We start from the raw sequence: 12,623 nt of genomic DNA on the forward strand, positions 1-12,623 counted from the left end.
CTTTGCCTTTCATCCTCCAGACGGACGCTTCGGACACAGGCCTGGGAGCCGTGCTGAGCCAAAGTGTCGATGGTGTGAACACCCGTCATGTTCCTGAGCGGAAACTGTTGGACCGGGAGACCAGGTATGCGGCGGTGGAGAGGGAGGCTCTGGCGATTAAATGGGCGATCACTCAGCTGAGGTACTACCTGTTGGGCCGTGAGTTCACCCTTGTCACGGACCATGCACCTCTACAGTGGATGGCCCTGCACAAGGAGTCGAATCCGCGGGTCACCCGGTGGTTTCTTGACCTGCAGCCGTACAAGTTTTCGCTCGTTCATCGTCGGGGTGCTCTCCATGCCAACGCCGATGCTCTCTCGGGTTTACGACCTCTCGGTTAAGGTCGCCCGACCCGGGGTCTGGGCTGAGGGGCCTTGTCACACACGCCGCATGGGAGGCAGCTAAAGGGCTCGAGTGAAGGCAGTTCTGAGCCATGCGGGATGTGGCAGAGCGCACTAACTCTCTTTCTCACTTCCCTGTAGACCTAACCCGGGAGGTTCCACCTGTCTCTCTGGACGTCACTTCTGGGACCGAGCCAATGGAGACAGACCTTGCCAGCTCCGGCCCCCCTGATGTCACATCCGGGACTAAACCAATGAACGATGAACACATGCCCGACCCTTATGACCTCACTTCCTGTCTCCCCCTTTAAAAGCCTTCCCTTTTCCCTTCTGTGTCAGTCTTGTTTTGGACTCTGTTGTAAGCACTTCAGTGCTGGTATTTAAAAGAAAACGAAGTTGCAGCCGGGATACCGAATTACATGGGTGGCTGCCCCAAACCTTTTTCTGTCTTTGTCTCGTTTTGTGACAATATATATATATATTACTTTAGAGAATGCAACGTATAGTTTTGTTCAGGCGGAAAGCAATGTTGCCTCAAATCAATGGCAACCTTTTGTAGGGTCTGTCCCTGACACTTATTACTTGTCATCGCGAAGCAGAGCCTTACTGGAAATTTGAGGCATTTCAATTGAAATGGGAGATCAGAGGGTATAACGGTGATGCGAGGAATACATTCAGAGTGTGGCACTCTGCTGTTTTTTGGTGTAGCTGCCTTCACACAGCTTCTCCGCTGCTTTATAAACGAACGCCATATAAGGCCGTCGTTTCTCCTTGCTTCGTGGTTCTGTACTGTTTTATTGTTCGTTTATTACGATTCTTATAGTTATTGTGTAGCTATTCGAGACTTACTTTACTGTTGAGGTACCCATTTCCTTTATTTAATCTGTGGCTTGTATGTTATTTTTTGCTCGTTTATTACGATTATATAGATATTTATTGATTCCCTTCTTTAGCTGACTGCCTGCTCATATAAGGCGCTCCGCTGGTTTTTTGTGAAACAGCCTTTACACAGCTTCTCCGCTGTTTTATAAATGAACGACATATAAAGCCATCACCTTGTCAATTGTGTAGTGTGATGTTGCGATGTCCACGGCTTTATTTAATGTTAGCTAAGACCCGGCAAGTTTCTCGCTACAGCAATTTGAACTCAATTACAAAGTGATCCAAAGTCTCTTTTATACCTTGTGTCTTCTCATTAAACTTGTATCTCAATGAATGAAGTATTCGGCGTTTTTTTCAGCGCTCTTTGGGAGCTCTTCCTTCTTTTCTACGTACTGCGTTCACAGTCAGTTCACGTGATTATGTGGGAGGCATGATGATGTCACACGCAGCTCTGCCCCCCACGGCTGTAGAGCTAACGTCCATTACAGTATATGGAGAAAAATAGTTTCCAGTTATGAGCATTACGCGTAGAATTTCGAAATGAAACCTGCCCAACTTTTTTAAGTAAGCTGTAAGGAATGAGCTTGCCAAATTTCATGTGGGTATGACAGAGATAAATGATATGTTTTAGTCAAGCATCTGTTAGTATTTGACAGAATTAATCAGGCTATGTTATTAAAGCAATACTCAGACCGAAATATTTGTGTGTGTGTGTGTTATGCAATGTAGTCCATTGTGATGGCACAGAACAACTTCTAATCTTAATGTTTTCATGTAGAATGGAAAGAACAGAGTTTATGATATAATAGAACCCAATGGTGGCAACTGCTGTACAACAGCAAATAACGTGAAAAATGCAAATGTGAAAAGCAAAAGTAAAATCTCATGTTGCATGTGTCACTTATCAAATTCAATGCTCAAAATGTGCAAAACACATTCATTTTTGCTAAACTATTGTTAAACACATACTTGGGGGGAAAAGCCATGCACATCATAAACAGGAAATACATTCCCATAATACTGCACTTTGAATTGAAGAGCCACCACTCCCCTCATTCATTGGTCAAGAGCCCTGTCTTCAATTCAGCACTTCTCCTTTTTATAGCATCGATCTCACTTAGTTGTGTTTACAGATTCAATCCTGAATGTTTTATTAAAATGTGATCTGAATCACCATTACCCTCAATCTAGGCTCACTACATATTCATTTGATAATCTAACCATCTTCTCTAGTCTTATAGTCATCTTTTTGCACCTAACACTACAGTTCTCTGATTGAGTCAGTTCAGTGTATCTGAGCTTGTAACTCCCTCAGGCTTAAAAGAAGATCACTTTTGTCCCATCTCAATTTGCCTTTTTTCTGTCTACAACACTTTGTTTCCTCTCAAGTTATCCAACAATGAAATGAAAAACATCTGTTTGAAACTGAATTCCAACTTTTGTAATATAAATGAGCTTCCTCTATAAAACAATAACCTAACACACTTTATTTTATATACCGCCTTTTCACCATACCCATGCATTTTATATACAGAGTATAATTATTTGGAGAACTTGCTTTAGGTTCATTCTTTCTCTTTGTCTCTGGTGTGGTGCTTATAGGGTTTTCAGTCTAGAGGCAATCACTGCTGGGGACAAAGGCCCTACATGATCCTTGACCTTCAAACACTGGCATGCCAGGTGCTCTGTTACTGGTAGTGTGGTTTTCCCTATCTCCTTTCCCTCTTTCAACAAAGTATTCCAGTGGACAGAATTCTGCCAGAATTTTACAATCTCAGTAACATAAACCATCTTTTGTTGAATAGTGGTATATAGCATTACCACTTACTGCAGTTCTCATCACTCCAATCTTACTTAATCACTCTCTAGTCTTGTTGAAGCCCAGTATTAGTGTGCTTCAGCTTTTGTTCTCTCTTTACTATAGCTTTGTAATGCACCCATTGGGTAAACTTGAATACAACACATGAATTGTAGCAGGACTTAGAATATCCATCCATTAAACTTTTACTCTCTTGGCCTAACTCTCTTTCTCATGGGTGGGGTTTGATTTGATTCAAACCTAGTTTTGTAAAATTTGACTTGCTTGTATGGAATCTTATTTGATTTTAATAAATTCAATAAAATGGTTAAAAAAAAGAATATCCATTTGACAAATGTATAATTCAGAGAGGGAACCCTTTGCATGAAAATTTTAAGTAACATACGTTTATATTATAAGAATAAAACAATCTTGTGGTCAGTCTTTACTTTATGCCTGAAGGTAATACGTCACTCTAATGTTCAGTCACTTTAGTATCTGTTGACTGCAGCATCTCCCTAAGGGTCCTCAAGAATTATGGCAAACTAAGGGGAAACTTTTACTAAAGGAAGTTTGCACATCTCTCAAGATCTTTTCCACCCCACTTATGCAGTATCCCTGAAGGCTGTGCATTTGTCAACACTTAACAAACGTTTGTTGAGACACCTAATTCAGCAACATAACTCACTGTGCATATACGGAAGATTCAGTGGGTGAAGCACAGACCAACTACATTATACGAAAACTTGAGTGTCACAAAATTTCTAAAGCTGAATTTAAGATTAACTGCTTTTTATAAAGTTTTTAACACAGTGCTTGATATTTTTCTCTTTGATCCCTATAATATGTTTGTGATTGCTTTGGTTTTCAGTGACTAGCCTTGGAGTATTTCAAGGCAGTGAAATTGGAGACATCTTTTTATTTATAAAGTCAGTTTCTATGTATTTTTATTGCTGTTGAAAATGCACTTTGTATTTTATTTTAGTACCTCATCCCCAAGTTACTGCAATTCTGGCTATCTAGCAAGACGAACTAATGGACTACAATAAAATTGCTGCTGTTGGAAGTATAGACACATACCCAAAATCAGAACCACCTAACTATTCAGTAGGCAGGGTGGTAACAGTTTAGTTTTCTCCCACATAAACCTTAGAATTCTACCTACTTCAAAGTTATATTTGTAACAGGTCTGGGAATTAGCCCCTACTATATTTAATTACCATTCTTCTAAGGTGAATTACAGAGTTAGTACGGATACCTTAGGCAAACATAGCTAGAGGTAGAAGACTTGCCTCTCCCAAACTGCACCAAATCTTTACATACATTTTAGCTTATGCATTTATTCAAAGCCACTAAGAATACACAGTACAATTGTTTCCATATTATACTTGACTATAAGGCATACTGAATAATGTGAAAAGTGCTAGTGTTGAGGATCTGGCTTAGATTCCTTCTTCTTTACAGGTAATTATTTACTAGGCATGTATACTCCCAATTTTTTATCTTTAAATGAAATATAAAGAAACACCCAAGTTAAATTTGCCACCATTGTTTGAGGGACAAATGATACATGCCGAGAAGAGGCAGGTTTTGTTATGTTTATTGATGGTGAGCACGGAAAAAAATAAGATGTTGTACACTGCTGATTCATGAATTTATCCTGCTGCTAAAGTAGTTGTACAGCCCTGATTCATGCAAGATATGGTACGCTGACTATTAATAACATGCTAATGATTATGTAAAAATCGTAATTATAAATATATTGTATTGGTGTATGCAGATGAGAGCTGTGGTGTTGATATCGAATAGGCATACTCTTTAATCAGTTTTCCTATTTTTTATTATTGGTTTTAAATAGTGTAACTTCGGTTAATATAATGAATTGATTTATAATAATTTGTTTAATACATCTTCAGTCAGTGTTTCCCAAACTCGGTCCTGGGGACCCCCTGTGGCTGCAGGTTTTTGTTCCAACCAGCTTCTGTTTTTAATTGAACTCCTCGGCTAATTAAGGGAACAGATATTTCCCAAGTTCTGTGTTTAGGGAACAATATAGAAATTAGAAAAGTAAGTTTGCTAAAAAGAAAAAAATTTAAATGTACCAAACAGTTATAAAGGAATAATGTATTTTTTTTTCTTTTTAACAGTATTTTTATCTTGATTTTCATTCTACTTTTCAAGGTGTTTAATTGTTTAATTAATCCATTATCTACTAATTAGTGGGTCTGACTCTAAAGTACTTGCTGCAGCCTTTGATTATTCAGTGTGTCTGTTCTGCTCGTTTTAAATTGTCATTATTAAGATACAACAATGGGGAAAAACTGCACACAGAAAGGGCAAAATATAATGAAATCAACAAAACAGAGTTAAGCATTTAAATCTATAGCAAAAGCAGAAATATTTATAAATGTCTTATAAATGTAAAAATCATGCTGCTATGCTTTTCTGAATGTCGAATAAATGAAAAAAAATACCATCTAATTAAATGAGATCAGTGTTATCAGGTGTTGTCACTGATTAGGAATCAGTTGGAACAAAAACCTGCAGCCACAGGGGGTCCCAAGGACCGAGTTTGGGAAACACTGTCTTCAGTAACCTTAGTGACTATTGATTACATTGTCCTCATTAAGATTTTAAAAAATTACTGCAACCTGATTGGAAACATACAACATTTTTTTAAACTTTCACTTCTGAGTGTAGCCTCATTGCAAAGGAAAGCTGCAGTTCTTCTTGTTGTAAACCCTCTTTGGGGTACTGAAACATTTTGTAGAACTTAAGACCTTAACCTCCTTAGCGTTAGACCCGAGCATCAGTCGGGCTGTGAAAACTGTTTTGAAAGCTTTAGACCCAAGGTGTTACTCAGGCAACTGTATAGACACATCTCACATAAGCATTAGACCCAAGGGTTACTCAGGCTGTAAAAGTGCAAAGAGCATTAATCCCGAGCATTACTGTAGCAACAGTATAGGCGTGTCTTAAGTAAGCATCAAGTCCGAGTGTTACCCGGGCAACAGTGTAGACGCATCTTCTCCTACACTCATAATGGCGTCTTATAAGAAATGTTTTTCAGCAGCCCAGGTGTTGCACGCTCTTGACAGTGATATGTGCTGTGATGTTGAGGGGCCTCTCATCAGCAATAATGACAAAGTGAATCTGTCTTCATTCAGTGAAACTGAAATGGACAGTGAAACCAAAAAGGGATTCCGAAAGTGATGCTCACGTTTGGGTTTTTGTTGACTGTGCTGCAAATAAACCAGTACTGCCTCGTTTAGATTTTATGGGACAGACAGGAATAAAAGTGAACGTATGACAGCCAAGATCCACTTATTTACTTGAAATTATTTCTTGATGATGACGTAATTGAAAGACATGTTGTTGGTTTGAACCGTTATGCTGAACAGAGTCGGCTAAATGACAGTACACCTAAGCAGTTTTCCTGTACAAAGATATACCACACCAAAAGCACATTTTCACAGTATACAGTATATGGTATTAGTATCATCATTAGTATTATTAATTTCATATTATTATTATTCATCATCATTATTATTATTTATGTGATTATTACACTTTTTACACTTCTGACTTTTTAGTTTTAATGTTTCGCATGTTTTACAGTAGAACAAGGAGATTTAATAAAAATGACATTTTTCAAGCCAAAAAATGCAATGTTATTTACGTTTTTTTATGAAAAAATGTAACGCTAAGGAGGTTAAGTTGCAGAGATGCACTGCAAGAAAAACCATCTGACTTATTAAAGAACACAAGCAGTCAATGCATATATTTTTGAAGGCAAATGTTTATGGCTATCTTTTTTTTACAAAATTAAGAAAACATTTCCTGTGTTGCATCTTTATTTTTGGTTAAATTTAGGTGTCATGCATACTTCTTATATGATACGTATTACATTCTTTGCAGTGAACTGACTGGCATGTAGTCAAATAAACGCAATGACCTGTCTGTAAATAAAATCCTAAGACTGTTACTGTATTTCTGTCCAGCAATAGTCTCACTCAAAAGCATATGTTAAAACTAATTCATCCATTAATCTACCAAAACTGTTTAATGCAGTTTTCTGGTAATGCAGATTCCTGGGGCCCTATTTTACCATATCAGACCCAGACCCAAGGGATGGATGGGGCATTGGTGCACCACAGAGCGTACTCACTTACACAATCAGTGACTATGCAATGCTTTGAACCCAGGCTCACTAAGTTCTGTGGCTCTATCGCTACCCACTATTTTTTATAAATGTAAAATAAACATATAGGACTGTTCACTGTGTTCACTTCTAAATATATAATGATATTATAGATAAGCAATGTACTATTTCCTATCAATTAAGACTTTGATTATGGAATTAGACAAAGTAAGATTTGTTCAGTTTAGCATTTTCTGTTAGTGAGGTAATTTTTGCTAAATGTCACGATCATTCAGCTGACTTTTAATCTGTCACACTCCTCTATTAATGGAGAATGTAAAACAGTAGAATGCTGGTCTCCTGACACATGCTAAATTGAACAAAAAAACATTTTTCCTAAAACAAGTAAAACAACTTTACTAAATGTAGGGCAGCACAGTAGAGCAATAGGTAGCACTGCTGTCCCACACCTCTTGAATTCAGGCCCAGGTACTATCTACAATAAAGTTTCACTGGAATGACTGTGCAAGATTGATTCATGCCAGTTCATTTTGTTTTTCTTAATTCTTGACAATATTTACCCAGTGAGCCAGGAGCAGTGTTTAAAATGAGTGGCTTTCTGGTTTGCATTGACATTCTATTCTATGAGATACTGTACTAAAAGGACTCCACGTTTGTAGCCATTAGTTAATGTTTAATTGCAACAGTACTCTCCCACCTGCTGATAATAAAATGTACCAAAATTAAAAAAAAAATGATGAAATATCCATACAAATACAATAGTGTTCAAAAGTATAAGAAATTTGTTTCTCAAACTACAAATCCTGGTTAGATCAAGTTTATTCTTTTATGTCAAGATAGTAGTGATCACCTTTATATAAAATATTATTTAGTCTCCTGGCCATGGAATAACCTTCATTTCACAAAACAACAATAGATTGACATGTGTCTTGGTAAAAATGTTTCGTCTTGGCAAGTTCTGAACCCTGAACTGAACTTGAGTAATTCCAGTATCTTGCAATTTAATGAAAGACAATTTAATTTCTTTGTTGAACAGAATAACAGGTTTCAGCTATGTAAACACTTTTATACAAGTATCTTTAATAACCACTTTACATTTAAACATGAATAACTAAAAACAAGCTAAGGGTTTACCATATGGATACTGGAGTAATAGCTGCTGAAAATGGGGCTTTGCATTTGTAACATTAGCAATGTCTTGTCTGTATTTTAATATCAATTTTATGGTTCCTTGATTAAAAAAACTACCAATTTCTAGTAAACATTTCTAGGTGATTTCAAAGTTTTTAACATTGGTGTACATATAAAGGGGCAACAGGTTTTAAAGGCAATGATTAAGTTCAAGGATCCAGTGCTCTGGATTTGAATTCTGAACATGATCATTGTATGTTTGGAACCTGCATGCTATGCTTCTGTCTTCATATAAATATAAAAAGCACACTACCTCAGATACCTAAAATGACAATCGGGTGCATCAGATGAAATGTAAACAAGTAGCACATTATAAGAGAGGAACTTGGATAATCCTGTCTTATTTAAACCTTAGAGATTTAGTTTGGTTTGCTCTTTGCTGTTAAAGTGTGTGTTATCACCATACTTAAATGGAGAGAGCTCTCTGACGCCTTTAAAAAGAAGGTTATAGATACCTTTGAGCCTGGGAAGGGATTTTTAAAGATCCCCAACAACTAGAAATTAACTGTTTCTCTGTGCTGAACATCCACTACAAAAGGAGAAGATTTCAAAACACCAGCAAAAATAGCCAGGCTGCCCCAACAAGTTCAGCTCAAGAGCGAAACACAAGATGCTTAAACAAGTCACTAAGAATGCCAGAATATCATCAGGAGATCTATTGGTAGTTTTTGTTACTGTTGATGTCAAAGGAAATGAGTCTACAATTAGAAAGAGGCTGCACAAATTTGATCTACATGGAAGGTTGTGCCAGGAATCCTTTGTTGTCTAGAAACATGTGGGCAAGACTAAAGTGTGAATTTCCCCTTGGAATTAATAAAGTATCTATCTATCTAAAGTTTGTCCATAAACAACTAGGCAAAAACTAATGACAGCATTTGACCACAAGAACCTGATACCAACTGTAAAGCATGGTGGTGGAAGTCTTTTAGTTTGAGACTGTTTTGCTGCATCAGGGCCTGAACAGCTTTGCATCATAGAATTCACTAGAAATTGTTCCAGGGAATGCTTGAGAAATAATGTGAGACCATCTGTCAGAAGGTTTAATCTCAATCAAAAGTGGAAGAAACAACATGACAAGGACTGGCTGAAAGGATAGAAAAGGAGGGTTCTGGAATGGTAAAGTCAAAGTAAGGATCTGCATACCATCAAGATGCTGTGAGGGATTTGTAATGGGATGTGAAGGCAAGACACATCTCAAACATCACACAGTTTACAGAATTCAGCAGTTGAGGAGTTTGGGAAACTTTATACCTGTCGATGTCAGAAAATAATAGACAATTACAGGTAACGCATACTTGACATTGTTTCTGCCAAAGATGGTAATTCCTGCTGTTAGAGGCAAGAAATAGCATAGCTGTTAATTTATTTCTTTTTCAATGAACACATTATTTAAAGGGTCAAATTTTCATTGTTTTTTTTTCCAGTTAAATCACCTTTATACTGTATATAAATACTATTTAAATGAGGAAAACATTTCATGGAGTGTACTTTGCTTAATTTTTCACATGACTATATGTAACGCATAAGGGAACAACACTGAATATTTACAGGATATGGAATAGGTATTAAAACTACTCAGATACGTATATAAAAATGTGGTATAACCTTGTATAAAAAAAAAAGGATTTACATGACAGCATCTGAATGAATGCATTGGCCTTTTTAACCTAATAGACTGCATTGTGATTATGATCTCCCACATAACTTAGCACAAACCGAGGGTAAAGAAAAGGCTTTTTACAAGAGAAAGGAGAAGTTTAGATAACAGTCAGATTTTAATACATATAATCTTATCATTAGGTAAAACAAATTTCCAAATCAGAAATAAAATAAATCCTTTGAAGGTATGAAATTACCAAGCCAACTTTGTTTTCCAGTTAGTTGAATTCAGTGGTTGCCCAAAAGAGCCATCTATTGGCTATAACCTATTATAGCTGGTTCAATAACCATAGAAAGCATTTTATTTCATTTATTTTACTTTTTCACCTACATAGAATCAAGAATAAAATAAAAACAAATAATATGATGATAGTCTTATGTCTATTACCTGAATTAGTCTTTTTACTTCTGTTCATTAGTCAGAAATATTGCTAAGTCAAAGCACATTCACTGGCTACCGTCGACCTGATGTGATACTTCCATTAAGAGCATGGTCTAAGAAAGGTGTACAGTTAGAGATTAATGAAAACCAAGGATAAAATATCAGGTCGATATCTGCCTTATACTTTACACATAAGTGAAATGCTTCAGCAAGGAGAAGGTCTACTCATTGGTGCATGAGGGCAATGTGGACGTCTTCACCTACATTTTAATTTTGAAAAAGTGATGTTAAATGCATTACGCCCTTCATTCATTTAATGTCATATCTCTGTATTTTTAATGATTTCAATTCATCTAGCCACAGAGACTTGACTAACAAAACTAAATAATGACCCCACCATAATGGCACTAACGAAGCTGGCCACGAAGGAGATAATGCATTCAACATCACTTTGCCAAAAAAAAAACTCACTTCCATTTTATTGGAAAATGCTACAGACAGAAAGAAGGCATGCCAAAGGGATCTGTGTTATTAGGACCCTTAGCTGAACTGATTACACAGAAACTGGAAACCGTAGCTCTAACCCAGTTCAAATCCAAACTTTGGACAAGCTATGTCGATAACACATTTGTCATATTGAAAAGAAACCAACTTAATGAATTCCACAAAAATATCAACTCGGTATTCCATGCAATTCAATTCACTATCGAAAGATAAATAAACGGACATATCAGATTCCTAGACATCTCCTTTGAAAGAGGTAATGAAGCCATTTTGATTATTAAGTGTTTTCCAGCAACCACCCTTCATTACAGTATATAAACAGAGTTCTGTTAAGACATGGTTTAAAAGGATTTACACTCCCTGTGCAAAGGAAATAAAAAGGAAAAGAAAAAGAATCAAAGACATTGTCTGTTCCATCTGTTCACAACAAACGGCTACCCCAAGACATTTATCAAACAGTTCTTACACAGGAGACGCCCCAGAACTCAGCAAACAATGACTCCCCCCTGATCTCCCATTCTACCTGGCACAGCCTTCCTTATCACTGTGGCGTATCTGAAAGTCCAGTGTGCATTCTCTACGGATCAGGCATGAAAATATCACATAAACTGGAAAACACTCTATAGTCAGTCCTTTTTAATGCCAAAAGCAAGAAATCTGCAGCAGAGACACAGTATACAGGGCACCATGCAGTGCATGCCTAGCTGTATACATGGGACAAACATCTAAAACACTTGAAACACGAATACAAGAACATCGCAATGCTGTCAGAAGGAAGAATGGACTAATAGTCTCTGATATACGCACGTACCAGTTCAACCAAACTTAAGTTTAACTGGGACACAATGTACGTAAGATTCACGGCTAATACTAAAAGTGCATGAGAGCTGGCTGAATTGTAGCTATCAAATTTAAATACCATTAACATACAAAAGGACATGAATCCAGCATACACAGACTTAAAAAGAAGAACATCCAAATAATAAAAAAGACTATGTACAACACCCTTCGAATTTTATCTTATTAATCCCCCCCATGTTTACACCCACCCCCCTACTCCCGATTTGTTATACTGCATATTGCCTTTGATTACTATATGTCTAATAATATTCCTCTGATGATAACACTTGGTAGGTTGCCGAAAGCTTAGGAATAAAAAAGTATTTTCTCCCTTTGTGGATTTCTACCTACAAATGATATATGTATACACACACACCTGGCTTTGTACTTGTTTTTACAGTATTTCACTGGAGTTGCTTAGACTATACAACTTCCCAACCTCCCACAGATCAATTCCTGGTTTTTCTTGTGACTGATTTTGGCTTTTGTTGATGATCAATGTGAAACACAATTTTACAGAAAACTCTATTCCTTTGCACTTAAACGGGTTGTCAGTAGTAACAATGGGAATTTTGAGTATGTGTGTCCACCTGCTTTGCACTGTATGATGCTGGGATAAGTTCCAGGTTCCCTGCAACCCTTCTGAATTAAGCGGTTTTGAGATTGAATGTAAAAAAGCAATGGAATATAAATCTGTGTTTAATGGAACCTATCTGTAACATACCAATGAACAGATTTTCTTGTTTTATGGGGAAAGTAATATGTACCATGACATTTTCAGTACAACATTACACCACAGTGTGAGTCAGATTAATGGTCATGTCT

The 12,623-nt window shown here is 36.9% G+C and overlaps 1 protein-coding gene across 1 annotated transcript in view; it reads right to left on the reverse strand.

The window, feature by feature from the left end:
* The window catches only part of susd2 (sushi domain containing 2), a 68,217-nt gene that overhangs the window by 41,498 nt on the left and 14,096 nt on the right, over positions 1-12,623 (reverse strand). The window lies entirely within an intron of this gene.

The sequence above is a fragment of the Polypterus senegalus genome, chromosome 12 (genome assembly GCF_016835505.1).
Source record: "Polypterus senegalus isolate Bchr_013 chromosome 12, ASM1683550v1, whole genome shotgun sequence".
Taxonomy (NCBI): Eukaryota; Metazoa; Chordata; class Cladistia; order Polypteriformes; family Polypteridae; genus Polypterus; species Polypterus senegalus.